Source organism: Schistocerca piceifrons, chromosome 3 (assembly GCF_021461385.2).
Source record: "Schistocerca piceifrons isolate TAMUIC-IGC-003096 chromosome 3, iqSchPice1.1, whole genome shotgun sequence".
Classification (NCBI taxonomy): Eukaryota; Metazoa; Arthropoda; class Insecta; order Orthoptera; family Acrididae; genus Schistocerca; species Schistocerca piceifrons.
The window spans coordinates 500,260,100-500,281,910 of NC_060140.1; the positions used below are offsets into that span (position 1 = coordinate 500,260,100).

A 21,811-nucleotide genomic window follows, 5' to 3' on the forward strand; every position below is an offset into this window, starting at 1 on the left:
CGTCAGAGAGACGACTACGTGCAAAGGCTGTACACGTGAAAAACTTATGAAGAAATGTTTGCAAAACAGCGCAACTACTTCTAAGAGGTGTAACAATTAACCTCTCTTCAAAATCAGAGATCAAGTTGTAACCTATTCTACTAGGAATGCATACAATCGTTTAAGTAATTTCGCTTCTCATTTTTTTAAAATAACTGAGCACAAAACATCTCGTGCTCTTCACCCTTTTTCTTACGTCTTATATCATGTAAGCAATTCATTTTCCTTACTCTAAGTAATTTTGGTACAATAATAATAATGATAAGTTGAGATATGTGTTATGTCTTAGAAAAGGTGCTAGTATCCTCTACTAATAATATGTAAAGGCTTTGTATATGTTTCAGCACTTCAGTAACGTTGGGAAGCAATTGGTTTGGTGATGTGTCGATTGCGCGTCATACACACGCTATTAGCGTATTTGCAATCTTTGTAAGTCTAATTTGCAATCTAACTTTCTTATCAGGAAGTCCGATTACTGATTTTTGTCTAATGCAAAACACAGTTGCGCATTATTCATCAATCATCAAGAACGCCGTCACCAAGATTTTCCATTCCCCAGGGCCGACTGTGCACCTGATTCCGAAGAAAAAATTATAGCAGCTAACGGAGGCGTTTTCTCAGACTAGGATGTTTGACATTGGTGAACACTTGTATTCTTCATTGTATTCCTCATGTGATAACTGTGTGATGTATCCCGACTCGGAATAATTAGTTTTCCGAGGATTGAATTTCAATTATTTTCTTTAACAATGACTATTCTTTCGAGGGACACATTACGCAGGCGAATACTGCAGCGTACTATTATATGCAAAACTTTAACAAGTGTGTTTATTTCCAGCTTTTTACTTTTCTGGCAAAGTAATAATTTTTATTACTTGCTAAAATAAGCACATTAAATAGCGCTAATACGGTGAGCAGAACTACAAAACGCTTTACGTATAGACATTTTACATTAAGATTTGATGGTAATTTACTTATACCCGTTTCGATTTTAGAGTATGTAATCTATCTGGGACTACGGTTCGCGATGAGATCAGACACATGGAATTACGCAGATTAAAATATGTTAAATCTGAACGTTGGCGGGACTTCGTCAAATTCGTAACAGAAAAAAACCTTCGCACATGTGTGTTGAATCAAACATTCAACTAGCTTTAGCAGTTTGCCTGTGCAGTCGAGGATATTGCTCTTGAGATAAATTTTTATAAAAGTATTGTAAATTCCTGGATTGGACAAACAGATGGTCCAGCAGGATGCTACACAGCACGTCTGTCAGCTCAAGCTGCAAGTAATGAGATGCATTAGCAGCCAAAAGCGAGAATGGTCTGACCATCCGTGTTCAGTCGTGCACTGTCTTGGAATCTCTATGAGAACTCATATAAAATGCTTCAGTCACTAAAACATAGTTATATCTGGTCCGCCAACGACCGACTGTTCGTAGGTGTTGTGGTTACCTGTAAGAAAGTAGCAACGCGAGAAAACAGTGTTGATTTGCAGAGTGACCTGCAGAGGATTGCTGAAAGGTGGAGGCTCTGGCAGTTGACCTCGAGCGTAAATAAATGTAACACATTGCGCGTATGCAGGAAAGAAACCCACTACTGCACAACTACACTATTGATGAAAAAAACCGGCCGGAGTGGCCGAGCGGTTCTAGACGCTACAGTCTGGAACCGCGCGACCGCTACGGTCGCAGGTTCGAATCCTGCCTCGGCCATGGATGTGTGTGATGTCCTTAGCTTTAAGTAGTTCTAAGTTCTAGGGGACTTATGACCTCAGAAGTTAAGTCCCATAGTGCTCAGAGCCATTTGAACCATTTTTTCGATGAAAAAATGCGGGAAACAGTCTCTACCGTAGAATATCTAGGAGAAACTATCCAAAGCGGTCTAAAGCGGGCTGACCACATAAAGCAAATGGTAGGAAACGCAGATTTCAGACTGCGACTCATAGGAAGAATGTCCTGGCAGTGTGACTCATTCACGAAAGACATGGCTTACAAAGCACTTTTTCGACCGATAGGCTAGTAGAAGAGATAGAGAAGATCCAACGAAGAGAGGCACTTTTCGTCACGGGATCGTTTAGTCGGCATGAGACCGTTACCGAGATGCACAACGATCTCCAGTGGCAAGCGTTACGAAAGGGGGCGCTGTGCATCACCGAGAGGTTTACTATTGAATTTTTGAGCGGGCACTTGCCAGGAAGAGTCGAACAATGTATTACTTCCTCCCACATACGTCTCACGAAATTCTTTCCACGCGCCATTCGCGAGTGGAACAGTAAGCAGGGTTTCAGAGGTACCAAAAATACTCTTTACGACACACCGTTAGGTTGCTTTTGGAGTGCGATGTAGATGCTCCATGACATGAGCTTGAAGCTGATGTTTCCAAGGGATTACTTTTTGTTACATAGCATAAATCTTGTCTGCCATAACTGTTACCAAATGGTTGTCTCCTTATACTAAGGAATTTAATGAACTCAGAGAATTGGTGACGTCGACCATAAGAGATTTTATCACCACTCTGCTTACTCTTAAATCTGTTTTTCCGCTATTCCGTTATTCACTGCCGTCTGTCAGAAAACAAGTGCATCATATTTGTCTTCGCGGCTGGTGTTCAAAATGGCTCAAATGGCGCTGAACACTATGGGACTTAACATCTGAGGTCATCAGTCCCCTAGAACATAGAACTACGTAAACCTAACTAACCTAAGGACATCACACACATCCATGCCCGAGGCAGGATTCGAACCTGCGACCGTAGCAGTCGCGCGGTTCCAGATTGAAGCGCCTAGAACCGCTCGGCCACCAGCGGCCGGCGCGGCTGGTGTTGTAATGAGGTTTCAGTAAGTTTTTTTTCAGCTTACATTAGTGCGATGGCATACTCAGCACTTTGCGTGGCTCTTAAACGATACGAAAAGTAAGATAATTCCCATCCGACATCAAAGGATGTGGCTTTTCCACTTTTTCTTTTTTGGAGAAGTACGTAGACGCCATAGTACTCGTATTCCTAATACAGAACGCAGATCTAGTTTAACTCAAGTAGTGTTGTCAGAAAACTGCTTGGCGCCAGACAAGGCGGTCTCGGCATGGCGGCGTCCGCTGCAGCCTTCATTTTCCTGTTCGTCGTCAGCCCTCAGCTCTCGGAGCGCTCGGCAGGAGTGCTGCCTGGCATGCTTCAGCCCCGTATGTTGCGCTCCCTAAAGGACGGCGAAGGTAAGAGTAGGCTAATTACCGTCGACGTATAATAAGGGGAGCTAGCACTACACACTCAACGTTGTGCATTGCTTTGAAGCTTGCGCCGCCATATTAGTAGCCGCTAAGCATTAGCAGATTACTGTTGACAACTGCTTCCTCTTCTTGATGTCTGTCGTGCTCATACAACAGTTGTTTTAAACGGTAAATATTACAGTGCTTTCGTGAGTAACACAGCGTCAGGAAGGTATTCTCAGACGTTTTTCTGGTCATAAAGGCACCCAGTTACACAGTACATTTGGCCGCATTATTGTTACTTTCTTTTTTATTACGTGTTTCGAATAGCGAAGAAGCGAAGTATGTGATGTGAAAAGGCTAGTATTAAAAACCAGCATTTTCCTTAATAACTAATATTCTGTCTATGTGCTCTTCCCAAAATGCCGAGAACATATTTTGGCGCTCTTCGAGTTGTACTGATAGGAAGTTTAAAGTCAAATAATGGAAATAAAACCACTGCACTAAAAGCAACCAGCGCAACTAAAATTCGTGTTTATAAAGAAAATATCGCTTGGGTGAGTTCACTTATGAATGCAATACGATTCCTTTACACTTCAGATTATAATCAGAACGACTAGTACACCTGTAAATGGAGCAAGCTGCCATTTTTTACCAATACCCTTCTACCATAAGCTAATGTTTGGCCCTATTAACATGCCGGAAATCGACTTCAAGTGTGTGAGGTCATCGCAACTCCCCTTATTATACTTCCACGCTAATTACAGAGAGCACTGAGACCTTTAATCAGTCGTTGTTCCCGCTCTCCATAAGCAATTGGAATGGGAAGAAATCCTAACCAATTTTCCAGTGACAAGCACCTTCTGTCATGCTCATCAATGGTTTTCCGAGTATGTTAGTAGATAGATGTGAAGAATAACGCAAGCAGTGCGAGGGAAAATCGTCTGTCTATAAGCTTCCGTACGAGCCCTAATTTGTCTTATCTTATGTCCGTGGTCCTTAGGCGAAATGTAAAGGGTGACCCAAAAGCCCATTAACAATTAAAAATTCAATAGTTTACAGAATAATCAGGTAGAGAGGTAATTGATACATTTGCTTGAAATCACATGGGGTTTTACTGGAGCCAAAAAATGCACAAAATGGCCAAGAGATGGCGCTTCATACGATGCAAAAGTAACAATTAGCATAACAATAATAAATGCTCAACAAGTCGGCCGTCATTTATCAACAATACCTGCAGTCGAAGGACTTTCTTTTGAATAGCACAGTAGGTATAGTGAGAAATTGCCATCGTACCTTTTGTTTTAAAATTCCTAACGAGGTCGGAGGATCGCGTTAGACTTCCGACTTCAGCTATCTCTTCAAGCAATAATCACACGGATGGAGCTCCGCGGACCTGGGAGACCAAGCACGACGGCCATGGCGGCTCAGAATGCGATCGTCAACAAACGATGTGCGCAAGAGACGTTTCCCACGTGTAGCATTATAGGACGGAGCGCCATCCTGTGTAAAAGTCGTACCTTCCAACAGGTGTTCATCAGCCACGCTAGAGATGATCTGACTGGATCTCTTACTACAGTTCATTTTATGGGCGATTTTCATGCAGAGTCACTGACGTGCTGCTGCCCAGTGCCTTCTGTGCCCAGTTTTTGCACTCATTTTTGGTTTCAGTAAAACACCTCATTTCAGGCATGTGTGTCAACTTTTACCTCTCTACCTATATTATTCCCTGAATCATTGCATTTTCAAGAGTTAACGAATTTCTGGGTAACCGTGTACATTGGCGGCAGTAGGATCGTTCTGGAGTCAGCTTCTCTAAATTTTCTCAACAGTGTTCCTCGAAAACAACGTCTCCTGCCCTTCAGGGACTCTCCTTTGAGTTCCCGAACCATCTTTATAGCACTTGCGTGCTGATCGAATATCCAACAAATCTAACAGCCCGCCTCTGAATTGTTTCCATGACTTCCTTTAAACAGATCTGGTGGTGATCCTAGACACTCCAGCAGTAGTCAAGAATGCGATCTCCTTTAGAGATGAGCCACTCCCCCAGCAAGCCGAAGTCGACCATGCACCTTCCCCACGAAAATCCTCACACGCTCGTTCCATTTCGTATCGCTTTCTAACGTTAAACGTAGATACGAGGTGCATTGATCAAGGAATGCCACATATTTTTTTCTCGGCCAGTTTCGGTTGAAAAAATGCGGAACTTGTTGTGGGACATCGTGGAATAGTCTCGTTTCAGCCACCATAGTTTCATGCAGTTTCGATAGGTGGTGGTACTACACGTAGCCTTAAAAAAAATTGGTTCAAATGGCTCTGAGCACTATGGACTTAACATCTGAGGTCGTCAGTCCCCTAGACTTAGAACTACTTAAACCTGACGAACCTAAGGACATTACACACATCCATGCCCGAGACAGGATTCGAACCTGCGACCGTAGCAGCAACACGGTTCTGGACTGAAGCGCCTACAACCGCTCAGCCACAAAGGCCGGCACGTAGCCTTCAAAAATGCGTCTGTAATGGAGGTGCGTTCCAAGCACAGAGCTTCATTGAGTTTCTTTTGGTGGAAAACTAAAACAATGCAGATATACATCGGCGCCTGTAAAATGTCTACGGAGACTTGGCAGTGAACAAAAGCACAGTGACTCGTTGCGTGAAGCTTCTGTCACTATCGCAACAAGGTCGCGCACACCTGTCCGATCTCCCACGTGCTGTCCATCCGAGCAGAGCTGTGACTCCTGCAATGTTGGAACGTGCGGACACTCTCATTCGAGGTGATCGACGCATCACACTCAAACATCTCGCTGCACAATTGGACGTATCTAATGGCAGTTCTGACACACTCGTCCATCAGTTGGGGTACTCAGAGGTATGTGCTCGCTGGTTTCTTGCCTAACGGAAGACCATAAACAGTAACGAAGGGCCATCTGCGCGGAATTGCTTGAGCATCACGACGCTAATCGTGGCAATTTTGCTGTCGAACAGCGTTACAGGCGATCAAACATGGGTTCATCGCTTCGAACCGCAAACAAGGCGTCAATCCATGGAGTGACGCCACACCATCTCTCCTCTGAAGAAAAAGTTCAGAGCCTCACTCTCAGCTGGTGAAGCCATGGCGACCGTCTTCTGGCACTCTGAAGCGGTTATTCTTTTTAATGTCCTCCCTCATGGTGCTACGATCAACTCTGACGTGAATTGTGGCACCTTGAGGAAACTGGAGAAATGACTTGAGTTGTTCTTCGACCCAAAACTAATGCAAACGAACTTCTCTCCATGACAACGCAAGGCCTCACAGAAGTCTGTGCACCCGAGAGCAGCTGACAAAGCTTCATTGGACTGATCTTCCTCATCCTCCCTACAGCCTGGATCTAGCACTCTCCGGCTTCCATCTGTTTGGTCCAATGAGGAATGCATTCCACGGGAAGCAATACATGGATAATGGTGAGGTTATTGATGCAGCAAGACACTGGCTCCGATGTCGACCAGTGAAGTGGTATCACGTGGATTGCGGGCCTTTGTAGCCAAAAGAGTGGGTCATAATATGGTGTATTGGAATCATGAGTAAAACCGACCTGCTTTCAAAAAAGAAAAGTTTATAGAACGTCTATCGTATTTTAATGAACCTGACTGTGTCTTTTTTTGTTACGCTTTTAGGGCGCAAAACTGCTACGGTCATTAACGCCCGGTCTGTGGCTTAGGGAAAGGTAAAAAAAAAAAAAAAAAAGGAAATCAGCAGTAATGGGAGCGAAACTCAAAAAGTGAGGAAACTAAAAAACAGAAGGAAAGCTTAGAAAACCATTATAGAAGAAGGTGGGGGGGGGGGGGGTTGTTTTCCCCAAAAAGAGCTTCAAATGACCGAAGTCATCTCACTGCCACTGATAAACTCGAGGACGCGATCGGGTGAGCGCATGTCATCTGCTAAAATGGAAGATATATCAGGTGACAGCTGTAGACGGGCGCGTAGCGGAGTAAAATAGGGGCACTCAAGTAAAAGGTGTCCCACCGTCCGGAGTTGAGAGCAGTGGCGACAAAGCGGGGTAGGATCGCCACTTAAAAGATGTCGATGGCTAAAAAGACAGTGCCCTATCCGGAGTCTAGTTAATATTAACTGCATTAACTTATATTTTTCTACGTTTAGAGCCAGCTGCCATTTTTCACACCAGCTAGAATATATTGTCTTGTATCCTGCTGTAGCCACTCAACGGCGACATCTTCCGGTACACCACAGTACCATCAGCAAACAGCCGCAGATTGATGCTCAACCTGTCCGCCAAATCATTTATGTATTTATTTTATGATGTGACGATAAATTAAAAGACTTAAAATTTAAAAGAAGGAGCTTCTGACAACTGCTGGATGGTCCCCAGCCTTACCGTTATTTTTTTAAATTAATTGGCATGAGCGCGCCGAGAATATGACGGCGAACGCCTCGCGAATTAAAATTAAAGAGAGTCTCCTGCCGTTTGTCCTGAAGAACAAATGGGGCCTCGTGTTGCCGGCGGTGCTCCGGTTGATTCAACAGGAGTGCTGGCAGGCTGGCTAATGAGCCGGCCCCAGCGCCCGCAGTTGTACGTCTTCCGTCGCCGGCGTGGCCACGTCTCCCTAGCGGCCTGCGACAGCAAGCCCTGTTCCTTCTGACCGGTTTCAATGAACTCTGCTTATCTTGACGATAAACGGTTTCACTCCTCCCTTGCCTAACACGCTTCCTGGGTGGTACGTTTACATTCCACATGTCGAATTTCCTTGTTCTCGCTGACGTTAGCCTAGTTGGGGCTTTAAACAATTATTCACAACACTGAATTACACAACACTGGTAATATCCTAACAAGACCGCACCAGTCACTCTGCGATTTTTATTTAGCGTCGTGTATCACGGCTGAAAGTAGTCCGGTCCTCTTCAGATGGATCTGCTTGGTTGACAATTACATTTAATTTTACTGCACAACAAGTGTTACTTGTGGAATGCCATTTCCTGTTATAAAAAAGCGAAATGCAAATGCAATGGCATCCTTGTAAAGCGTCATGGAAAACTGAATCACTACAAATCAGATCATATAACGATGATGAAACCATATATGCTTTCGGCTTTGTCTCAGTTACTCTTATATTTACGTTCATAAGTAAGCGCTACTTGTAGACATCATAACAACCGCTTTCTTTAGTTCAAATGGTTCAAATGGCTCTGAGCACTATGGGACTTAACAGTTGAGGTCATCAGTCCCCTTGAACTTAGAACTACTTAAATCTAACTAACCTAAGCACATCACACAACACCCAGTCATCACGAGGCAGAGAAAATCCCTGACCCCCCCCCCCCCCCCGCCCCACCCGGGAATCTAACCCGGAAACCCGGGCGCGGGAAGCGAGAACGCTTTCTTTAGTAATTCACAGTTCTATAACTCTTCACTAAACTTAAATTATTTTTTTTTATATTCACCTTTCCATAATAAGAAAGCGCATAAACGAAGTGACTTCCAACATGGAAAAACTTTAATCTCCAGGGTGTCACATTTCTACTCTTGTCTACCGGACCAATGTTTTAACTTTCGGGTTGTCCCCACAACAGCAGTAGCTTATTTACGAGTATTGAATTCTCTCACACATAGCCAATCTGAAGTTCCTGTTGTTGACGTTTATCTCGCTCCCACATTAAACACATTTCCATCACTATGAGCAAAATGATCATTCATTATTACAAATCACACGTTACTTAGTATCGAATGATTCCTATTACCTTATAATTTTAATTTCGTCACAGGGTCTCACATTTCAGTTAAATTTAAAATAGAAAATTAATTTAGTAACATAATTTTTTTGTAATGCTAACAATATTATTGTGACATTTATATATTTTCGGAACATAGTCTTTTCCTTCAACAATGTAAAATCTTCTTCCATAATTACTCCGAAGTGCATTCTAGCGTCATCGAATTTATTTCATTTACATGAGTTTATTTTTGCGCATCATATGACGACAACAATGGAAGAATTATTAATATTCGATAGGTCTCGGCGGGTTTATAACTATCATGACCACATGCCAGTAGTATCACAACGTAGACGTTATCGCGACAACTTTATGCCCAATGCCAACTTTTTTTCACAGTGACACCTCCTTCAACCAGGATAATACAGGATGAACATCGCAAAGTTTTGTGTGATTTATGAGATCCCTGATAGCAGTTGTGTGAGAATAAAAGACGACTTTATCCAGTTAAATATCATCATTCGCACTCGTGTTCTTGATTAATTCGTCTCGGAAGTCGCTAATCACCCCAAATATTGTTAAAAGTGCAGTTTAATGAGGAATAACTAATGACTGCGCCAGTCCCCTTATGTAGAAACGGGTCCTATAGAGGTGACATACCAGCCCCAAATTCGCCCACAAGCGTCTCCAAAACGTCTAGAAGATGAGCTTATAATTTGAATGGTGGGAACATCAATACCGATTCTTGAATTTAAAACGAAGCATGGTTCTGTTAGTCGAATCCTGCACATTTGCAGGGTAAGTGAAATTTCGTTCATACAGTAACAATTACTGTGTCGAATGGGACTATAAACTATAAGAATGAGAATTTATATGTGTGGTGCTTGTTCTTTCTGACATGTCTGAAAGAACAGGTATCGCACATAGAGATGATATAGGTACAGATATTGTGAACACTGGTACCTCAATATGTAGCCACTCCAGCGTTAGTCATTTTTTTCTCTGCGTCGAACAGTCTTACCGCAAACGCATCACATAATTTACTGACTGATGTTTTCTGCAAGGTCGTAAATGCACGACCAAGTGGACTATCCCTGTTAGTGAAGGCTATAAGTTTCGTTTCTACACGTCCTTACTTCAATACCCGACCTGCTGCCCAGGAGAAAATCAGTATTAATGGCTTTCCTGTGTCACGCGTACTTGGAGATACTAAGCAACTTAAGAACATGCTACTCCTAATAGCTATCATTATTATTCAGCAAGTTATGTAAATACTGATGCATTGTTGTTCAGTACATTGCCCTCAGTCATGAACAGAAACATCTCCTCTTATACCCCCAACACCCTGTCTAAGCATATACGCCTTGGCGGCAATTAAGATCATTTCCGTGCGGATGCACTCTTCTTCCGAACTCTTGTGGATATCAGCGTGAGGCTGGGAGCAATGAGTGTGGTGGACAGGGGACGCTGCATAAGTAGTGTGTGACAAGTTTGGAATTCGGGTTGGACGGGAAACGTGCTCGAACAGCCGATGCGGGGAACCAGAACCTCGCCTCCACTTCTGGTCCTGTTTATAAACAGCACATGCAGCGCTCGAACATACACCACGTTACCGAAAATTATTTGCAACTATCTTCTAGGGGTCTTTATTAGATCTCCACAACGGATGGGAGATCGCGCATTAAATGTGGATTTTATGTATTATTCTTTCCTTTTCCCCAGTCATTTTTCCGTGTGGACGATGACTGTTCCAAATAACTTCCTAATAACAGTAAAAACCACAAGAAAAGAAACAAAAATAAATAAACAACAACAAAGCCTTCCACTTCTGTTGAGTCCTGTGGATCTCACTTTTCTGTGCCCCACATACTCTGTGGAGGTGTGACCAGGCCTCAGGATTCGAGCCCTGCCCACTCTGAAGCGTAAATTCCGGGTTCGCGTCAAGGTCTGGCAAAAATTTCCAGTTGTCGCCATTGAAATCAATTCAATGCCCAATTACGTCTGGTGTCCGAATTTCTGTTTCGTTTCAACATGAAAATGAGAATGGGATGGTTGCTATAAACAATTGCAACAACACACGTTCTCACATTTCAACAATATCTTTAGAGAAATAACGCATGGAATCTTCGCAGAAACAGAAAAAAATCTCAGTTAATCTGTATCACGTTTCAAGCTTTCTGCAGGCGTTTAACAGTATCATAGAGCGATTAAGAGTGTCTGAAAGAGTTGTACGTTTCACAGAAGCGTGCTGAAGTATCGTAACTGGCAAACAAGGAGTATTAGGATAAGAAAACCGATCTTAACGGAAAAAACCCTCTAAGTGGGAGGCGTCGCTGTCTGTCCCTCGTGACGCACGCTGTCTTCTTCCGCCAAATTGATCATATTTTCCTTGCGTGCTATTAAAAACAATTACACGAGCTACAAACTCAAAATTTATCAAACAATCATTTCGTGACAAAGTCGTCTAATCATTGATGGATGCAAAATACAGCGTGTATCCAGAGGAATTGTCAGTACTCAGAGATATGACAGGAACCATTGTTCGAAGCAAAAACGTCTAGCAAACATGGATTCTAAAATACACAGCTTAAGAACTACAAGGACTTCTTCTTCTTCGATATTGTGAAACAAATCTCTTGTACTGCAGGCTCTTTGCTTTCCATATTTTGGGAGGAGGTAGTTTGGACGAAAACAAAAAAAAATAGTGAATATGGGCTCTAATATGCTTCGAATGATCGTTTCTGTCACTGCGTTGATTATCGAGCATTTCTCCTGTGACGTCCTGTGTATAAGAGAAGTCCCACATTACGTATGAAAGTCGATCGTACCAAAACGGTTCGAAATTCTGATCAATTTTTTTGAGTTGTAATAAATATACAAATGAAACCGTACATTGTCGTATGATTATTGATCGTCTTCTTTCGTACTGCACTATTTATTGTTGTCGTGTTGTCCTTTCCTATGCCACTTATCTAAATAATTGTAGAAAGCGCAATGGATAAACAAAGAAAATAGAGCAACAATATTGATTAATATAGGCCGCCATTTTACTGATGTACTGCAGGGCAAAAAGTAATTATGTTGAAATGACAGACGACTGTCTGTCACGTCGCAAACGAGTCAGGCGACGTAGAATAAACAGGATCTCCCCAGTATCTGACGATTCTACCAACTTAAACGTCATCAGTAGGGTAAACGCAGTATTAGAAAATCTACGGAGTGAGCATTCAAGTGTGCGAAAAAAAAAGTCAAGGGACTATGTTGTGAAGTAAGATTTGCTCAAGCGCACTCTGCAGATTTTGAACGCTATTACATTTCGAGTACACACAGGTAAAGTTCAAAATAACGTGGACTTTTTAATGCGTTTTATAGGCATCTTAACGTTGTGCACTTGATATCTGGGATGAACGTGGCTCAAAACATTAAAGGAAAAATGCAGGAGCAAATCGCTAGTCAGCATCAAAGCTCATATGACGCTATTATTATTATTATCATTATTATTATTATTATTATTATTATTATTATCATTGTTAGAGTAAAAGATCCACCGCTATTTTCTTACGTTTGGTATTGCACTTCACCGTATTTCCGAGTCTCCATTTTCGTAACTTATGTTGCAGTGACATTGTGAAATAGCTTCCTTCTGTGAGAAAAGGAGAACCTTCCGAAAAAAACAACATTATATGTTGAGCTATGACATGCGACAAAGTAGCGATTTATCACACACTGAAATACGTTTAGGGACGAATTCTTCTGTTTTTTTTATGCAATGTGTTTAATTTTCTTAGAAGGAGAGACAGCATTGGTCGTATTTTTTTGTTTTATTAACCGCAAAATCGATTTTCGGTCACTTAGTGACCGTCCTCAGTGCTGTAATATACAATTTTAATTGGTAGGCACTGCTGTCAACAAGCTTAGAGCGATCACATAAACTGATTTTCCTTCACTTTTCGGGAACTAAATGATTAATCGTACACACTCATCGTCCGTGACCTACGTACGAGTACTATGACTTCCTATAGTGAGTACTTCAAAATAAGCAAAACGTATTGGAGGCCTGTGTAACTGGAAGATAACGACTCAATCTGTCGTAATAAATATTATCTGGAAGTGAAGATTACTCAAGCTGTGTTTACTTTAAACGTATTGGCGAACAGCAAACAATAACGAAGTTATCTAACCCTCGTCTCATAAACATATAACCATATAGTCGTAAATTAAACCTACCATATAATCTCTTTATTACATTTAATGTCAATAATTTCACCACATCGTCTCTTTTTGATTTGAAAACTAGAATTACAGTTTTGTACCTGCTACAACTAACTTTTCCTGTTTGACCTATTTCGATTTGCAACCACAGCAGCTGTATTTATTCACCGTTGCTGATACTAATAACTAATTATGTATGAACATTATAAGTGTGTGCAACACTATAGTTTCGGTTGTACCACAAAATGTAAGCAAACAGCGTAATACGAAAGTCACGTAACAATCCCAGTCAGATGTTGAAAACGTGCGTGGTACGGTATGCTCAATCCATAGACGTTCTGCTCTACGTGTTTTTCTTATAGCGGTGTCCAAGTGTTTGATAAATTTTCGTATCTTGGCCTTCGAGTATAAATTGCTGGTTTTTTAATGCCTGCAGCTGTCTTTTTCCTGTCAACGCTATTATGACACCAGATTAGTCCATGACGGATTTTATTGTTACATATATCTTTTTTGGTTTCATTATTGAGGCATTAATGAGACAAGCTACTGACCTTGGAAGCAGCTCTTTCCTCTATTGATTAAAAGACTTTAACATAGCTAGGCCGTTAAAAAGTAAGATTATCTTCTTCGCGTTGGTCCCGGTGGACGTTCGAGTCCTCCCTCGGGCATGGGTGCGAATGTATTTCTCCTTAGGATAATTTAGATTATGTAGTGTGTAAGCTTAAGGACTGATGACCTTAACAGTTAAGTCCCATAAGATTTCACACACATTTGAACATTTTTCTTCGCGTCCCGACAATATTTTAGCCACAGGCTTGTTCTCACTGCTATTCTGCTATCCTTCTTTTTAAATTGTCGTAACTGGGTTTCCACAGATGAAGAAATATGTTAGAAGTCTACATCTTCCCCTGTAGGTAGTAGAAAAGCAGAAGGCTTCGTTTACTCCGGTCCTCACTTCATTTGGTTTTGTGTGTTTGACATCACGTTACACCGAGTTGTCAGTGGCGGCTTTAGTTTGTATCTAACTTATTCTACACGCTGTCACTGCAAAGTGTCACGCATGATAGCAGTGGAAGGTTTAAGCTCAGCTGAAGCAAAACGCTTGTTGCTCGTATTCGCCTTTGTAGTCGTCGAGAAGAAACTTGCATGTCGCCCAAGATTAACACAGAGGACGGTGGAAAGTCACCTGAAATAACTTTCTGGGTCGAAGGTAGTTTGACATGTGTTTAATTCGACAAGACGTTTTCGGTCTGATAGACAGAATACTGACCTTGAGAGCAATAAATAGTATCTGCTCATTCGTAATCTGCTGCAACTCGTTTCGGATCCGTCGACTCAACAAGGCAAGTTACTGACAAGCGGTAAGTCTAAACATTTCTCGTCAACCTGCCTGTGCAGCCGAGATCGCTAAAAGCGTCCTTCCAAGCGACGTGAAAACGTTGGTGGACGAGGAGCTGGTGAAGTCACAGCGTGGGTTTCCACGTTCCATTACAATGCGAGGGGTGAAAGGAAGATCTGCCGCGTCGGATTTTTGTCTCGTGGAAATGATTGTGGCCAATGAGATGCAACATCGGGTTTGTGTCGCCAAAAGCATAACTTAGCAGAACTTTTATTACGCCATACTGAGCTACACTCCGTATTTGGTTGTTTTTATACACTTTGTGTGCGTGCTACGGATATAAGCTGTTCTAGGTATGATTTATTATAATAAAATGACAGTAAATCACATACAGTAGTTAAAGGCTTATGAATTAATTCACTATAAGGAAACATCTAAATCTGCGCTACTACCTTGTAATTCACAATTAAGTGTTTGGAAAATGGTAGGCCGATGGTTAGATGGATAGGTGAATAGACAAGTAGACTTAAGAATCCGTGTAAATATTATAAAACATATACAGGGAGAGAAGCTCCGACTCTTCTGCGCATGACGTTCCTGGTCCCCCAGAATCCGATGACCAGAAAGATTCAGTATAGAGATTGATGCCTGAGGTAGTGCATTTCTTTCCTTTTGTTCCATCATGCTTATTCAAGTTGTAATTTGTTTCGTGGTGGTCTTCTATGAAGGTCACATGTTTACGACTTGATTGTTGAGATCAAAAAGAGAATGGAGCAGCCGCACCAACTAGGTGAACAGACGCTGACCACTACCAGAAGCACTTTATGCCGCAAAAACTACAGTGATTTATGGTCATACGAAGATCAGAGAGATCGAAAAGCAGGAAAGAAAAATTCTGAGGAAAATATATGGACCAGTGTTTCGGGAAGGAATTTGGATGAAGAGGCCAACTAGCGAAATTTACAAAGACACAGAAACAATAAAAGACACCATTAGAAAGAGAAGGATGAAATTTTATGGACATATCAGCAGGATGAATAAAAGCAGGCTCACACGGCAAATCTATGAGACAGGAAGCAAGAGCAAAAACAAGACGAAGTGGATCACTGAAACAGAACAAGACATTAAAGAACTGGGGATCACACAATAGAGAACAGTTTAGAAGCATCATAAAGAAACACACATTTAAACAAGAACAGACGGAGAACAGAACGCGAAAAAGATGGTCGGAAGAACGCAAGAGAGAACACAGTGAACGTATGAAGAGAATTTGGGAAGAACGAAGAAAGAAGAAGAAATCATGACTATTCAGGTTCACTCGCTCTCTTAAAAGGGAATAATCGAAAATAATAATAATACAGAATGAGAAACATAAAAGGAAAAACTGCACATGACTTAATGGACACTGCTGTGTGAGCCGTAGTTACACGAAATCAAACCTAGGTTCATGTTGAACAAAAGTGCATTATAGTTTGTATTCTCGATTTATGTCACGCTAAATGATTTCTACTGCCAATTTATCTCCATGTACACAACGTCATTGTTTCCTTGGTTTTGTTTTCTCGTTTGGTTGGGATGCATGATTCATTGTAGATTACCACGTAAATATGGGAAGAAGGGAGGCACTGAAAATACAGTTAGTAGTAAGTAATCGGAAAAGCGTATCCCCAAATAAAATAAAAGTCTTTATTCTAAAGGAAATGAACTCTGCGTCAGTGTGGAGGGCATTTGACGTGACTCACCAAACTGTGTGGCAAACGAATTATGGGCACCTCCCTGGACGGAACAACAGTTACGGTACTTACGGCATTCGTCTCATGAAGCACGCGTAACTGGTACCTGAAGAGTAGACAGTACTGTCTTGAAGTCGTCTGTACATACATGAGATAAACATAAAAAAATAAAAAATTCAGCTGGTAGGAAATTTCCTTTCATCGGAATAAACAAATGGGTTCGTAGCCAACTCCATGAAAAGAACACAGCGTTACAAAACAGATACCGGAAATCACGCAACACAGATAAAAAAATAATTTGTTCGCCATATTGGCTCATACATATTACCGACAACACATTTAATCCCAGTGGAATAATTCGTCGTATTTTCTTGACGTTTCAGAGCGTGAGTAAAACGAGGAAGTAAACAGTGCGACACCGTTCTTGTAGCCAGTATACTGTTCTTTAGTAAACGTTTTATAGCGACGACAACTCTCAGCTTCTTTACGACATAAAAGACTATTTAGACGTTTTCTGTGCCAGCTCTTAAGTTTAATGTACCTAACAGTTATTAGAGAGAACAGTGGTAACATACTTTCTAGAGCAGAATGTAAGCAAGACATACACGATATATATACAAAAAAAAACGTAAATGATCGTCGAACCCTTGTGGCACGGATACGCCAAACTGCGAGAACATGGGCAGTACATGCAAGAGGGAGTATCACCCACGTTTCAGTCGACAAAATGACGCTGTTGTTTGTTTAACCAAACGTAGCAAGTTGGTGCGAACGCTATCACATAAAACGTGTGGTGCAGGGTTAGTCTGTACTCCATGTCGAGTCATTTTGATTTATGTTTTTCGTCATAGGAAGAATAAATTCATAAACAAACTAATCCCAGGGCGCGCAATGGCACGGCACTGCAGTCGCATCTAGGAATGGCGTACAAATCTCCATGTGAAGATCAAGGTTTTCAATGTTTTAACGATATCTGTCTTTTAACGATATGTGCCTTTGAGAAGGGCACAGTTGATTTCTTCTTTCGTCCTTGTCCTATTGTAATTCATGATCCATCACTAATGGCGTCATTCTCGACGGGACGTTAAATCCTTACCTTTCTTCCTTTTGCTAGCAAATGCGGGTTCTCTCTTACTGGTACAAATGAGGTACTCAATAACGTTGACATCGTCCTTCCTTCAAAAAATGCGAATTAATTTGTGAGCGATCAACGCAAACAGCGGCGAGCGTTAAGACAATGTCCAAATCACCACGCGGGACAGCAAGTAATATAAATTCCTAGCTACTAGTTCAGCTTTTTCCACCCATCAACATGTTTCTGTTATAGTTTTAGTTTAGTACTATCGGTGATATAATTTATACCGAAAATTTCAACGAAACATGGATAGGAGTGCTACGGATGCTGAACAGTAGTGATGCTCTTATGAGACTATTCTATCAGATATATTTTATTCGGTCAATGCACAGACCAAAAAGAAAATGGATATCTGAAGTAGAATTTATTCGCAGCAGACTTAACGAAATAATGATTGTGTAATGTCTTGGAAGGAGGAACGTCATTAATGGCAAATGAATGAAGGTTATTGTGGTGGGAATAATACTCAACATGAAATAAATGAACGCTGTCTCTTTGAAAGTACTTCAGCTGTATTCTCTATAAATTAGATTCCGCCAGCAGTCCCTTATGACAGTTCATCTGCACATTGCAAGTAAAAGAAATAATATGGTGCATCTTAAGCCGAAAATGAAAAAGTAACTGTACAATAGCTAAAATAACTGCGCAAATAGTGCATGAAACAAACTCGGCTCCTACTGCTTCTCTAGAGGATGAAAGTAAAAACCGTGACCGCATAAAGCACAATGAAAAGATTACGCGAAACTCATCCAGCAACAGCCATCGAAGGTAACACATGGTGTCAGTTTCTATCAAGGGACACGACGCTGCTCAAAGCTATCAACACATTAACGCTGGAACCGCTTTCAGAACGTTCGTTTTCAAAATCATTTTATGTGAATACGTAGTTAGTACGCTGGACATAACTTCATATAGGTCCCTACACCTATCAGAAATAACTTTCCCGTTTTTGTTGACGTACTCTTTTTGCTCAGATATTTGTTTACATACGGACATAGACGAATTCAAACCCGTATTTTAAGCATGCAAGAACTGACTAAATACGATTCTGAAAAACGGGGCCTTAATTCCACAGAAAATGATGGATTCTAAAACGTAACGCTTAGTATCAACTAATAATAATTGGAAGATCTAACACACTCTCTTCTCGATGTGTGCCCCTATGTTCGTTGACTTTGAAGTGATTGCTTTAAGTAGCATGTCATACATGGTAATCATCCGAAACATAAGTGATGCCCATAACGTGTAAATTGTAAATAATTGAGCGAAATGCTGGACATCAGTATTTTTAATGATTGCTGGTTTGAGTGATCCTCTTACTTAGAAACAATTAGTAGAACAAAATTTTAATTTTTAGGTGCCAAAAAAGGCCGTGCAGAACGTCTCTGTAAGTTGGAGACAACTTTATGATCTTTTTTTCACTTTACTTGCAACTCGGTACATACTTACGTAGATATAACCTCTCGTATCTTGCACAAATAAATTTCCAGTAAAATTATTTTATGTTTACTTATGTTCACAGCCCTGCAGTATTTTGGAAATGACGCTTGGATTGGTATTCAACATACATGTTTACGACTGCGGTGTTGATTATTGCGCCACTCTCAATGAGCCAAGATAACACAGAATGAAGTGCATCAGTGGTTGGGTTCATTCCTCATAAGAGGGCACCGTGAATAATAAATTTACTTATAAAGGTCCAGGAGGAAAATATTGTGATTTGCAATAATATGGCCAAAACTCCCGAAGAGTTGCAAAAGATCCACTGCTGAAGCAGTAGCTCGAGCCATTCGCAGATTGAGAATCGTGCACAGACTAGTAATTTATGACCGAAAGAGAAAGTGTCTGAAAATCTCTCTGTAATCGCGGCCAAAATTCGAAGCTCCGGACTATTCAAACAACTGAAAACACACGCAAAGCAAGAAAGCTTGCGTAGCTTACGAAGTTTGTCGCCAAAAGGGAACCGTCACAAAGAGACTCGCACGATTTTGACTATTGTGCCACTCTGAAATAGCCTTAACAGCTCACTATGAAGTATGTCAGCGCATGTTAGCTCCTCTTGAGAGGACATCGTACACGTGTGAACGGTCGAAAATGAACAAATTTAATAACAGTGCACGTCGAAAACAACGTCATTCGGAATAATATGGTCACTAACGAATTCTTTTTTCCATTATAGCTACAGTGGCTATTTATGGCAAAACGATTGGGTGAAGTAAAAGATACACGTAATAATAAATTCCGCCTACAGCTTTTGTAACACTTTTGTTGTGCCCATATACACTATCTCGCTTGCAATCAGGGTGAGGATCTACAAGCCGGCCGGAGCGGCCGAGCGGTTCTAGGCGCTACAGTCTGGAACCGCGCGATCGCTACGGTCGCAGGTTCGAATCCTGTCTCGGGCATGGATGTGTGTGATGTCCTTAGGTTAATTAGGTTTACGGAGTTCTAGGTTCTAGGGGCTGATGACCACAGCAGTTAAGTCCCATAGTGCTCAGAGCCATTTGAACCATTTTTGAGGATCTACAAGAATTACTAAAAATTAATAAACAGTGTTGCTGAAGAGAATATAACCTTGACCTTACGTTTAAACGAGATGTCCAGCCATCTCACGTCCATGGAACTATTGTACTCGTTAATGGTAAGATCGAAGGAATTGTGCCGTATAAGTATTTGGGGTGTCAAATCAACGATAACTGCGAGTTCTCTCAAGAAATTCTCCGAAGAAATGAACAGTCCAGAAGTTCTTTTCAGAGGAATGAAAAAAGTTCTGACTATTCGTGACACAAGCGTTACACTTTGCAGTCAGCTACTTCGGTTCTACGTATTTAGTATTCTACTCCGTGCAACTGAGTTGTTGATACCTATCATAGTTGTAGATAAGAGCTTGGTCTTTCCACGTGACACCACATTGGAACACTTACGTAGCGATTATACTGAAATGATGATGAAAGCAACACAATATTCAATTACCGAGCCGAGAAAATCACCGAGCCGTCCGGTAATCGAACCCGGGCACGCTGCATGCCACTCAGACGAGCTGGCCACTCAACTAAGGAAGCGGAAACATTAAAAATACCACGTACAGATTAAGTCACAAATGTATCACTATTGCAGCGTATGAACGCAGATTTAGAAATTTTCATTACCACCAAAAGAAGATAACGCGAATACTTTGGCCACATAATGCGCAACAACAAGTACCACCTGTTGCAACGAATACTTGAAGGAAAGATTTGTGGCAGATGTGGTCCGCGACGTGAAAGATTATCCTGGCTAAAGAACTTAAGTCAGTGGATGGACTGAGCACAGAATCGGCGTTCAGAAAAGCCATGGACAAACAGTAAGTCTCGCTGCTGATCATGGAAGACGGTGCACTTAAAGAAGAAGTAGTACGTTCGATTCCAAGAAAACGGGGCTTTTGTAGGTATGTATTACCTGTACAGTAATTATTGTGTTCTTTTGTACTTAGAATAAAACTTATCACAAATATTGGCATTAAGGAGTGGTTTCGCTCATAGTAAAACTTGTACACTTCGCCGTAGTTAGGAAAGGGTGCTGGCGCGCCTACAGGGGCTTGCTAAGAGGGGGCTAACTGTATCAATAAAAGTGGTTGCAACTGCAAATCGTAGCCACGACAGCATAGAGTTGTTATGTTAAAATTCAGTTGTTGGTCAGTTCTATGTTAGCTAGATAACGCATGGTAATGTACGTACTACAGGTAGGAACTTTTTTTATTTATGATGTCACCACACCAGAAATGCGTATCTGTGGACGTTACTGCGGTCAGAGACAAAAGGAAACAACAAAATTGATATATTTGCGTTTTGGAGTGTTGACATTCCCATGAAGGGTTCTTACATACCAAGAAGCCCTGATGATGAAGCTATTGCTTTCAAATGTACACGGGAACAATAAAAATGGTACAAAGGCAGTATACGGAATTCCTCATTAATTTGTCGTCAGAGAAACTGCCACAGAAACTCGCTGTAATAGCATCCAAAGTCGACACTGCGAACCGTTCGTACAACAACTGAAGCCACACGCGAAGCGAGGAAGTGTACGCAGCATGTGGAGATCGTCACCGAAAGGGAATGGGTGTCAGAACTACTGTGTAAACGCGTCCAAAGTACAGAGCCTACGAGTGTTGCGAGGCTGGAATTAAACGTGGGAGCACAATCGAAAGGGAAAACGCGACGGGGTGCGTGCGGCAACGGTTGCGACAGTTCCGGCGGAGCGCGCCGTTCGCAGCCGGCGGCGTGTACTGTGCGCTGTGCCGCGTGCCGGCGCCGTGTCGGCCACTTTGCGGAGACGCCAGGCGCCGCTGCTCGCCGGCGCTGTCCGGGCCAGGCCGCCAGCTGAGCGGAAGGCGTGGCCGCCCGCATTGTGTGCTAATGCCGGCCGCGCACCGCGCAGGACCTGTGCCCGCCTGCCGCGTCCG

At 41.9% G+C, this 21,811-nt stretch overlaps 1 protein-coding gene across 1 annotated transcript in view; it reads right to left on the reverse strand.

Annotated features, from left to right (window-relative positions):
* The window catches only part of LOC124787895 (BTB/POZ domain-containing protein 1-like), a 472,019-nt gene that overhangs the window by 450,015 nt on the left and 193 nt on the right, over positions 1-21,811 (reverse strand). The gene's annotated exons all lie outside the window — the stretch shown is intronic.